We start from the raw sequence: 12,028 nt of genomic DNA, 5'->3' as shown, positions 1-12,028 counted from the left end.
GCAAGCCAACATCATTTCTGTATGCCTTGTCGAAAAAGAAGATTGGCGACAAGTGATTATTGAATACCTTCAACATGGAAGACTCCCGGATGATAAACGCCACAAGACTGAAATTCGGCGGAGGGCTGCTCGATTCATTTACTATAAAGACACTCTCTTCCGCCGTTCATTTGATGGATTGTTTCTCCGTTGCTTAGGAGAGGAGGAGGCTAAACAAGCTTTAGAGGAGGCTCATTCTGGAATATGCGGCGCACATCAGTCAGGTCCTAAGTTACATTATAGGATCAAACGAATGGGTTACTATTGGCCTACAATGGTGCAAGATTCTATGAAATGCGCTAAGAAGTGCGAAGCTTGTCAGTATCACGCAAACTTCATCCATCAACCGCCAGAACCTCTACACCCAACTGTAGCTTCTTGGCCTTTTGATGCATTGGGGCTAGATGCAATAGGGCCATTACCAAAGTCATCCGGTGGCCACTTGTACATCTTGGCCGCAACTGACTACTTCTCGAAATGGGCGGAAGCTGTACCCCTTAGGGAAGTGAAGAAAGAAACGGTGGTCAATTTCATTCGAACTCACTTGATCTATCGGTATGGTGTCCCTCGGTATATCATAACTGATAATGGCAAACCATTCTACAATAGGCTGATGACAGAGCTATGTGAGAAGTTTGAATTTAAACAATACAACTCCTCCATGTACAATGCCCCGGCAAATGGACTAGCTGAAGCGTTTAACAAAACACTTGGCAGTTTGTTGAAAAACGTGGTATCCAAGACAAAGCGAGACTGGCATGAAAGAATCGGAGAAGCATTATGGGCATATCGAACAACATTTCGAACGCCTACTCAAGCAACGCCATATTCTCTTGTCTACGGAGTTGAAGCCGTCCTTCCTTTAGAACGCCAAATCCCATCATTACGGATTGCCATTCAAGAAGGATTGACTGGAGAAGAAAATGCCAAGCTCAGGTTGCAAGAATTAGAGGCACTTGATGAAAAAAGGCTCGAGGCCCAACAACGCCTTGAATGCTATCAAGCTCGTCTTTCAAGCGCATTCAATAAAAGAGTCAAACTACGATCATTCCAAGTTAGTGACTTAGTCCTCGCCGTTCGAAGACCTATCATCACAACTCATCGTACAGGCAATAAGTTCACTTCAAAATGGGATGGACCTTATGTTGTGCAAGAAGTCTACACCAATGGAGCTTACAAGTTGATTGATAATGATGGTGTAAGGATCGGCCCCATCAATGGGAAGTTCCTCAAACGCTTCTATGCTTGAAAATCGAGGATTGCTCCTTGGTAAGAGCTTAAACTACCCACCATAACGCTGCAAGGGTACATGATGTCTTTCCATTACCTTTGAAAGCGTACAAATAAAGAAAAATTAATCCCCCTTTATGGCACCATTTGCGAGTGTGGTGTAGTGGTTGGATGCCTATGTCACCCTTGAGGCCAAGGTCTCGGGTTCGATTAGTGGTGATACCCACTATACGCAATTGGTACCCATGAAATACCGTGGGGCGTAGGGCGAGGATTACACACGTGAGCCCTCCTTTTTTGCCAAAGAAAACAAGATTGATCTAGACTTCAATGAAGTTGTCGGGTCAAACCATGTGACCATTGCTTATGATGTACTTTCGGCTCTCAAGTAGGGGGCAAACACTAACCAAGCTCACAAGTTGATCAACAATGACGATGCAAGGATCGGCCCCATCAATGGGAAGTTCCTCAAATGCTTCTATGCTTGAAAGTGTACCAATAAGGAGAAATTAATCCCACTCCATGTCAACAATTGCGAGTGTGCCGTAGCGGTTGGACACCCATTTCTCCCTTGAGGCCGAGGTCTCGGGTTCGATCAGTGGTGATACCCACTATTACACACTGCGCACCCTTTTTGCAAAAACACATAAAATTTTTTTTTTTTTAAAATTAAAAAAAAAAAAAAAAGTCTTTTGAACTACGTGATGACTTGATCCCTCTCAAGGGTACGTAGGCAACTTAGTATCCTTTGCTAAGTTCAGTCTCAAAAAAAAAAAAAAAAATATGAAGGAACAGAAAATAAAGTCTTCTTTATTGATTAACGAAAGAAAAATAGTACAAGAGGAAAGCATGTTGACATATATGAAGGAAATTAAAACAAAAGAAATTACGACATCCATTTCAAATCTTTCAAGCTAGAACGATTATCTTCCAGAATGGCTCGTATCTTCTCTAAAGCCTCCATATCCTGGTCTTCAAGAACAGGGGTAGATTTGACTTCTTCAAGTTGTTCTTCTAAGTCTTGCACAACATCATCTTGTTCAACTTGATGAGTTTTAATTTGAGACAATAATTGCTTTAACTGGACAAGCTCAGTTTTCAAGTCAACCATCCTCAATTTAACAGCATCAAGTTCAGTCTTCAAAGACGCTTTCTTCTGCGATGCTTCAGAAAAGAGGGATTCAACTTCAGCCTGGCGTTGAGACAAGATGACAAGACTTGGTCATTGGTTCAGAAATTCCTTCATCTTCAAATAGTCTGCAATACCCTCGCAATATTTGTCAACATTCTCGCGCAAGTGTTGAGGGTCCACTCCAAGACTTTCAACCCCACTATAAATCTCTTGTACTTCAGCTTTTGGGAGGATGGTGTCTATGGAAAGATTTGAAAGCCTGTTTAGAAGAACATCTCCTAGCATAGAAGCCCCTTTCCTACGCACGGAAGAAATATGCGCCTTGGCTTGAAACACAGAGACTTCCGGAGGTTTAGCTGGTTGCAGGGATGGTAGAGGTGCCCTTTCTGTCTTAATCGGAAATTTGGATGACGTACCAACATCAGCAAATTCACACCTCTCGAGATCCGAACTCTTCGCAGATGGCTTTGAAATAGAAGACTCGCTATTTGAAAGAAGTTGTGCATGATTAATAGAAATCTCCACATCAACACCCTCCATTGGACTCTTCGATTGTTTCCAATTATAGCCCAGGTCATTACCCACCTCCTCCTCAGAAATTTTACTGGCATCCTTAACTGGTACAACAAATAGACCTTTGGTGCCTTGACTGCAGGTGACTTCGATATGTCGAGATGAGGCTTTTGAATGACTATCATCTTCAAGACGACGTCGTGCAAACTTTGACGAAGGCTGTGGAATGTATGGGTCTTGTAGTTCCCTCTTTCCCTTCTGAGGCTTGTTGGATGTTAGTGGCTTAACAGGGAAGGAGGCGATGTCAGCTAGGAGGTCTGTTCCTTTGGTAAAATAATTTCCGCAAACCCTTTCCCACCATTGTTTGTAGCTATGTCTGACTCGACTTCCAAAGTCTGTGGCAAAAGCTGGAATGAATATCTTAGAATCTGTGTTGCAGCAAGTGAAGGATTGATAGAATTGGTAGAGGTCTTTTAAAGAACCGGTATGAATTTCTTCCTTCAAATCACCTGGGATGTCTTGATGAAATCCAAAGCGCCGACTGAATCTGTGAGGACTGTATGCTTCTACAATATGTTGGTCTTCACATCGAAGTGACAAGTACCCCGAGCGAAGGCTTATGAAGTAGTCGAACTTCTGAATGGATAAATGATTATTGTCAATAAAAGTCTGGTCATAGTTTTTCTTGAAAGCAATTCGGTGCCAAAGAAAGTTGGTGGCGTTTCGTATATGCTTGCGTGCAGAGAATTCGTTGAACGGAGAGACATAGCCCACACCAGAATATTTAGTCATCAAAGCATCAGATGGTTTATCATGGGTGAGGCAATTGCTTCGGAAGAAATGACCTACCCAGGCATGAACATAATGGATGGCAAAGCTAGCTCCGGATTTGCTCGGGGTAGAAGAGGAAGAAATGGTATTAAGCCCACGATAAATGCTAGCCAATACTGGGGAAGCAAGGCCAAATGAACGACCATTAGCTATGGAACTAGAAATTTTGAAAGTGCCAGGACGGATGCTGTTCTGATCCTTGATAGGGAAGACAAATATGCACAGCCAACAGGAAAGAAGCGCCGATAAATAAGTCTCCTCCTTTAAATCACCTTCAACTTGAAGATCCACAAAGACCCCGTGTTCTTTATCAAGCCATGGCCCATGCTCCTTTATCTCACCCGAGGGAACCTGACTATACTTGGGAATGGTTGTCCGTCTCGCTGGTTTTCTAGGAGCCGAATACTTGCTATTTCCTCTATACCAAAAAGTAATCCAGTCGCGAACACTTACTTTCCCTTGTTTCTTCAGCTGATTTTGAAGATGATGATACGCCAGGAAGAGGTAGCGACAGCTGTACGGCAGATAGGGTCGTCCTTGGTCATTGATTCCATCTAGCTCTTGCGCATTGGGTACTACTTCATCATAAAATGCACCGGTACAAGGAAGTCCACCAAGAATGGAAAGATCCCATGGTGTGATGGAAATTTCCCCAACGGAGGTATGGAGGGTATTAGTGGACGGACTCCAACACTCACAAAATGCTTTCATGAGGTTTTCATCATAATCATATGTGAATAAGGAAGCAAAGACCGCACTGTAGAGGTGGGTCACATCAAGGAGCTGTTTACACCAGCTAAGCACATCTTCTAGCCAATCCCAATAAAGGAAGAAGTAAGAAGATCCTCCATTCACGTTAAAGGAAAAATCCCAATCCGCATGTTTGGCAATTATCTCTCGTCCCAAAGTGTTGTACGGCTTTGATTTAGCAACATTTTTGTGATGCGAGGCAAGAAGGATAGTTGTTTCCAAGTTAGAGCCGCCATTAGAAGGAACAACCTGTGACCATTTCGGCAAATTGAGAGGATAAGAGTTACGACCCCATTTCTCTGAAAATTTTCCAATTGTGGGCGGACGAACAATCAAGGTCGTAGGCTTCGCATCCTTGTCATCTTTCTTCTTATAAATAAACAAGGCTGGTTCTTCACCAATTTTCGAATCCTTAAAAAAGAGCATCATGATACCTGTGTACTAAAAAAAAAAAAAATCAAATAATAGAAAATAAATTAATTAAAAAATAAAATAAATAAATAAATAAATAAATAAAAAGGGGGTGGGCATGGTTTCTCCATACAGAGTATTATGTTACTATAGAGTATTCTGTTATTAGAGATTACGTTTGTACGAGTTAGTGCATGTCCTGAATGGCTTTATATAGAGATCTATAGAAGCTAGCAGACAAAAAAAAAAAAAAAAAAAAAACACCTGTAAAAAAGTTAAAAGTGCCATATTTTCAAAGGGTGACGTACTTATTTGAAAAATCAGAAATGACAAAGCCCATAAATGTATTATGCTGTCAGAAAGAAAAAAAAAATTACACTAGACCTCGGAAACTATGACACTAGACTGTGAATGAAGTCCTAGACCGACGAAGGGAATCTTCTTGTTCTACTATGTCACCAACTCCTTTGTGAACAGCAGAGACACTCAGTGATTACTCTGGAACCACTCCCTGCCTGGATTGTCAAATGTTGTCAGAACGGCCACCATCAATGTAGACCAAGGTGCCAACAAGTCCAGCAATGCTTTTAGTCTCCCATCCTAGACTGACGAAGGGAAGCTTCTTGTTCTACTGTGTCACCGACTTCTTGAGAACAACAGAGATACTCAGTGGTTACTCTGGAACTACTCCCTGCCTGGATTGTCAAGCGTTGTCAGAATGGCCCCCGCCAAAGTAGACCAAGGTGGCAACAAATCCAACAATGTGTGCGGACTCCATTTTTGAATTTCTAAAGTTTCTGACAAGATTTCACAAAGAAATCAACCCACAGAAATCTTCTAAGGACTTTGGTGTACAAAACCCAGAAAAAATCTTCAGCAGCGGAGCCACCACGAACCGCCACGAGCCGCCACAAACTCCCAAACGTTTCGCGAAGTTTTTCGTTCAAATCTGCACAAATCTGAGAAAATGTTCACAAAACAGGTGTCACCACTAGATCCATCGGCCCACGATTAACAAAGCCCAGAAATCTCAAGCCCAGAAACGGCCGCACGCGCCACCACGCGCCACCCCGGATTCGCGAAGACCCACGGCATAGTCTTTCAAATCTGTGAAAATCTGTCGGTTATTTTAGAAAAATGATTGCACCATGGTATTTTACGGCCTTAGACCTACAAAACCTGAAATTTTTAGGTCCAGAAAGTCACCCATGCGCCTACACGCGCCGCCAGATCATTCGCCTCAAAGAACACGCGCCTCCATCAGATCTCACGCGCCGGACATCCTTCAAGCGTGTAGACGGGCCACACGTGCCACACGTGTCGCACGTGCCACACGTGTCGCACGTGCCACATACGTCCTCAGCAATGTGACGTCATGGATGACGTCATCCCCCACGCTGCTGACCCGTTGGTCCAGATTAGACCCGGACTGACCCTGTTTGACCCGGATCCGAACCCCCTAAAAAAAAAAAAAAAAAAAAAAAATGCTTGGATCGAGCGGACCTTTGACCATGACCAAAAAGTCAGAAATTTCAAAACAGACCTGTCCCACTCAATTTTTCGAGTACATTCCGATTTTGGGACCCATTTCTTCATTCGAGGCTCGAAAATTGTGCAAACGCCCAATTTCCAAAAAAATTGACTTTTGTGCAAATGTTGACCAAACGTCAAATTTTTAAGATGGACCTGTCTTGTACAATTTTTCGTGTACATTCTGATTTTGGGGTCCGTTTCATCATTTGAGACTCGAAAATTGCACAAATGGCCCAAATTCCAAGACAGTTGACTTTGATGTTGAAATCAACCTAAAGTCAAATTTTTCAAGTCACACTTGCCTTTCTCAATTTTTCGTGTACATTCCAAATTTGGGGTCTATTTCTTCATTTGAGAATCCAAAATTTCCCAAATAATGTGATTCTACAACTGTTGGCTTTGAAGTGAACTCTGACCAAGAATCAAGACATTCGAGCAACGTTTGTTCTATTCGTACTTTCACGAAGATTCTGATTTTGAAATCCACTTATTGGTTTTGGACTTGGTGATCACCAATCAAACCCAAATCTTTGAAATACTGACGATGTCCGAAACTTAAAACTCCTGAGATCAAAATTTGAGATTCATCCACTTAATTGGGATCTCCTCAGGGTTATTCTCCAGATTTCATCAAGACTTGCCTTTCAAAGTACAAATGAACTCTCACAAGTGTGTCTTGAAATTATACTAGGTCATTAGTTCAATCTGCTATTCCCGTTCGGTGCCTACCAGTCTCCAACTTACCATTCCCATTCGGTGCCTACCATTCCCACCTACCGTTCCCACCTACCATTCTCACCTATCGTTCCCACCTACCGTTCCCACCTACCATTCTCACCAAAAATTCTCAACTACCATTCTTAACTACCTACCTACCCTTCTTCATCTCTCTACTATAAATAGAAGGGCCGGGTTCATCAAAAACTCATCCAAAAAAAAAAAACACTGAATCATGAAATGAAGATTTGCCTCTTTCAGATTTTCAAATCCTCCTTTTCACAACCATTTCTCACTATGACCTCATCATTCTCAATACCTAGCAATCGATTTTGCTTCATAATCGGTTTGAGATCAACCCTCCCATGGGTCGGTCGAAACCCTATTTACAACATCATTGCAGTTTTGAGATCCAAACAAACTTTGTTTCTCCACTTAACAGCCACCTTTATCCATAAAATTACTCATAACAAGGCCTGCATCGCCCTCCCATGCTTCCGTGGACTTGGTTGGCCAGGAAATCCAAGTCCAGCGGACACACCTGTTCCTAACCTCAGGGCTCCTGTAGTCTCTTTCCAATTGCTTGGTCTTCCAGCAGCAGCAGTGGTTCGGAACAAACAGCAACTTGTCTGGTTTCCAAACCAGGTTCACAAGTTAGTTCCATCTTTCATTTTTTCTGTGCTTTTCCAACAAGTGGCAGTAGATGAAGATTGTAAAAAGTGTTGGGGTATCCTACAAATTGTTTTCCATCCAACACTTAAAACAACCTTCAAGGTGCCAGCTCATCAGAATTCAGCCTTTGGTGCCGGTAAATGGTCATCAAAGCTTTATTCCATGTCCCCACTACTATGGGACCCAAAGGTCATCGTTGCTGGTACCTCAAAACTCATTTTCTGAAATTACTCCAACTTAAAATCAGCTTGAAGAATTTCAGAAAGTACTCTTCTGAAATTACTTCAACATAACGTCCGTCAGCATGGTCCCATTACACAGGCTCATTCAATTACTTGCTGTCGGACCCCATGCAACACACAGTCAGTCCCATATTCAAAGTTGTACTTCCCATAAACATCTACACCAGAAGGGTCCCAGCATACAGGGCCAGCACCATGGTGGTGTATGCTTTGCTCATTTGCTTTGCTTCATCTCCATCTTCTTCGTTGCCACTACCAGCATACCCAGAATACATAAGCTTCTGAAATTACTTCAACTTAACTTGAGTGATACAAATATGCAGGTGCATTCAACCACTTTCCCACCTGTCCTCGTTGTAATCCAAAGCGTGATCTTTTGAAATAACTTCACTAGAAGTTCTTAAGAACACGAGGCTAGCTCTATGACCCTGCATGCTGTATCCAGCCACCATTCCCTCATCTTCCCCATCTTCAACATCTTGTGATCGCCGCCAACGATCCAAAATACTCTTTTGAAATTACTTCAACTTAATCTCTGCTAAGAAGGCTCCATCACGCAAGTACGTTCAAATACTTGCAGACCCCTTTTTCGGTCTCATCAAAGCCTTTCGTATGGGTGGGTCTACTCTTCGGAAATTATCTCATCCTTCTGAAAACTCCACCACCTTCAACAGCTCCACCACCTTTGACTACTTCACTTAAAGAGTCAAGTACCAAAAATCCATTTTTTCGAAACTCATTCCCACACCACACTCCAAGACTATGTGCGTGAACGAGTCTCGAGGGGGCATTTGTAGAGAGGGAAAATTCCCGACCTATCGTAAGCTGACACGTCACATTACCAAGTCCACAAAATACAGCCAATTACAGAACACCATGTATTGCTGCTAGGTTTTGCTATCACTATTCAGAAGCCAACAGAAATTTGCCAAGTGTCATGCAAGAGCCAATCACGCATCAGCACACGTGTAAGCGATGACTCAAGCAGCCTCGCATGTGTAAGCGATGACTCAAGTAGTCCAGCATGTGTAAGCGATGACACAAGCGGACCAATCAGGCTGTGACATGTGTCACCAATCAAGTTCCGCCACATATCGCTCACCCACCCCAAAACTCCTATAAATAGAAGCCTTCCTGAGACATTTAGGGGGACCAGAATTCAGAAGTGAAAAAGCTCTGTGAAGATCAAGCCTCAAAGCCTTCAAGAGCTTCAAGAACTTCAACCCCAAAATCAAAGAACATTCGAAGCAAAATCATCCAGATCATCTGCCTAGATCCTAAAGTTCACGGGAATCAAGCCAAAAGTGTCCGAAAACATCAACAAATCACAAATCATTCAAGTTCAACGGATTCAAGCCTCTAAAGCTCCGAAGAACTTCCACCACAAACCTTCGAAGACGAAGAACGCACGAAGAACACGAAGAACGTGAAGAACAAAGGATTTCTAAACAAGCTTATAGCCAGAGATTCATTGTAATTCCGTTTCAGTAATCTTCGATCCATCCCTCAACCAAATTGAAGGATATTTTGTGTTCAAGTCAAATCCACATTACCATAAATCTAATCAATAAGTTTTACAAGGAGATCGAATCAGAGGATCACTCTTTTGTAATTCCAGAGAATTGTACCACACAAACATCAATACAAAATTCGCATTTGTGAAACTACTTTATTTGTTTGATTAATTTCAAACTAGAAATTTAGTTGCTTACAATGCCATTTGTAATAAATTAAAAAAAAAAAATCATGTTTGATATGTAAAAACGATTGATTAAGATGGGAATTATCTGTAGAGGATGAACTTTATTTTAGTTCATAGCCTTTAAGAATGTGCCTAAAAAAAAAAAAATCAACACGTGTGTGATGAGACTAGTCATCTAATATTAGTATACATAAATAATAATAAATATGATCATAACTTTTCTTACAAAATACATTGCTTAAGCAATTGATATGGATCTTCAAGTAGGTGTTTTTGAAGAAGACTTTTCATTGCTTGATAAACTGGCTATCTAGTTAGTAATTAATATGGATCTTCAAGTTGGTGTTTTTGAAGAGACACCACTGCTTGATAAACAAACTGTCTAGTTAGGTGTAATTGATATGGATCATCAAGTAGTTATTTATGAAGAAGACTCCAATGCTTGATAAACGGGTTAGCAATTGATTTGAAATTATCGTTCTAGCAATATTTGAATTCTTTTCTTCATCTCACGTTGAAATAACTAGAAAAGAAACAGTTTATCAATTCAAAAATACATGGTGTATATGCAATTTGTAATTATTAAAAAAAAAAAAATCATGTTTGATATGTAAAAACTATTGACTAAGATGGGAATTATCTGTAGTGGATGAACTCTATTTTAGTTCATAGCCTCTAAGAATGTGCCTAAAAAAAAAAAAATTCAATACGTGTGTGATGAGACTAGTCATCTAATATTAGTATACATAAATAGTAAGAAATATGATCATAACTTTTCTTACAAAATACATTGCTTAAGCAATTGATATGGATCTTCAAATAGGTGTTTTTGAAGAAGACTCCATTGCTTGATAAACTGGTTGTCTAGTTAGTAATTAATATGGATCTTCAAGTAGGTGTTTTTGAAGAAGACACCACTGCTTGATAGACGAACTGTCTAGATAGGTGTAATTGATCTAGAGCATAAAGTAGTTATTTATGAAGAAGACTCCAATGCTTGATAAACGGGTTAGCAATTGATTTGAAATTATCGTTCTAGCAATATTTGAATTCTATTATTCATCTCAAATTGAAATAACTAGAAAAGAAAAAGTTTATTAATTCAAAAATACATGGTGTATATGCTATTTGTATTTTTTTTTTTTTTTTTTAAATCATGTTTGATTTGTAAAAACTATTGACTAAAATGGGAATTATCTATAAAGGATGAAATTTATTTTATTTCATTGCCTATAAGAATGTGCCTAAAAAAAATAGAAAAATCAACATGTGTGTCATGAGGCTAGTCATCTAATATTACTATTCATAAATAGTAATAAATATGATCATAACTTTTCTTACAAAAATACATTGCTTAAGCAATTGATGTGGATCTTCAAGTTGGTGTTTTTGAAGAAGAAATTATTGCTTGATAAACTGACTGTCTTGTTAGTAATCAATATGGATCTTCGAATTGGTGTTTTTGAAGAAGACACCACTGCTTGATAAATGGACTGTCTAGTTAGGTGTAGTTGATATGGATCATCATGTAGTTGTTTATGAAGAAGACTCCAATGCTTGATAAACAGGTTAGCAATTGATTTGAAGTTATCGTTCTAGCAATATTTGAATTCTATTCTAGCAATATTTGTAATTCCAGAGAATTGTACCACAGAAACATCAATACAAAATTCGCATTTGTGAAACTATTTTATTTGTTTGATTAATTTCAAACTAGAAATTTAGTCGCTTACAATGCCATTTGTAATAAATTAAAAAAAAAAATCATGTTTGATATGTAAAAACTATTGATTAAGATGGGAATTATCTGTAGAGGATGAACTTTATTTTAGTTCATAGCCTTTAAGAATTTGCCTAAAATAAAAAAATCAACACGTGTGTGATGAGACTAGTCATCTAATATTAGTATACATAAATAGTAATAAATATGATCATAACTTTTCTTACAAAATACATTGCTTAAGCAATTGATATGGATCTTCAAGTAGGTGTTTTTGAAGAAGACTTTTCATTGCTTGATAAACTGGCTATCCAGTTAGTAATTAATATGGATCTTCAAGTTGGTGTTTTTGAAGAGACACCACTGCTTGATAAACAAACTGTCTAGTTAGGTGTAATTGATATGGATCATCAAGTAGTTATTTATGAAGAAGACTCCAATGCTTGATAAACGGGTTAGCAATTGATTTGAAATTATCGTTCTAGCAATATTTGAATTCTTTTTTTCATCTCACTTTGAAATAACTAGAAAAGAAA

The sequence above is a fragment of the Quercus robur genome, chromosome 5, assembly GCF_932294415.1.
Source record: "Quercus robur chromosome 5, dhQueRobu3.1, whole genome shotgun sequence".
In the NCBI taxonomy this organism is placed as follows: Eukaryota; Viridiplantae; Streptophyta; class Magnoliopsida; order Fagales; family Fagaceae; genus Quercus; species Quercus robur.
Note: the sequence above shows the minus strand (reverse complement) of the source record.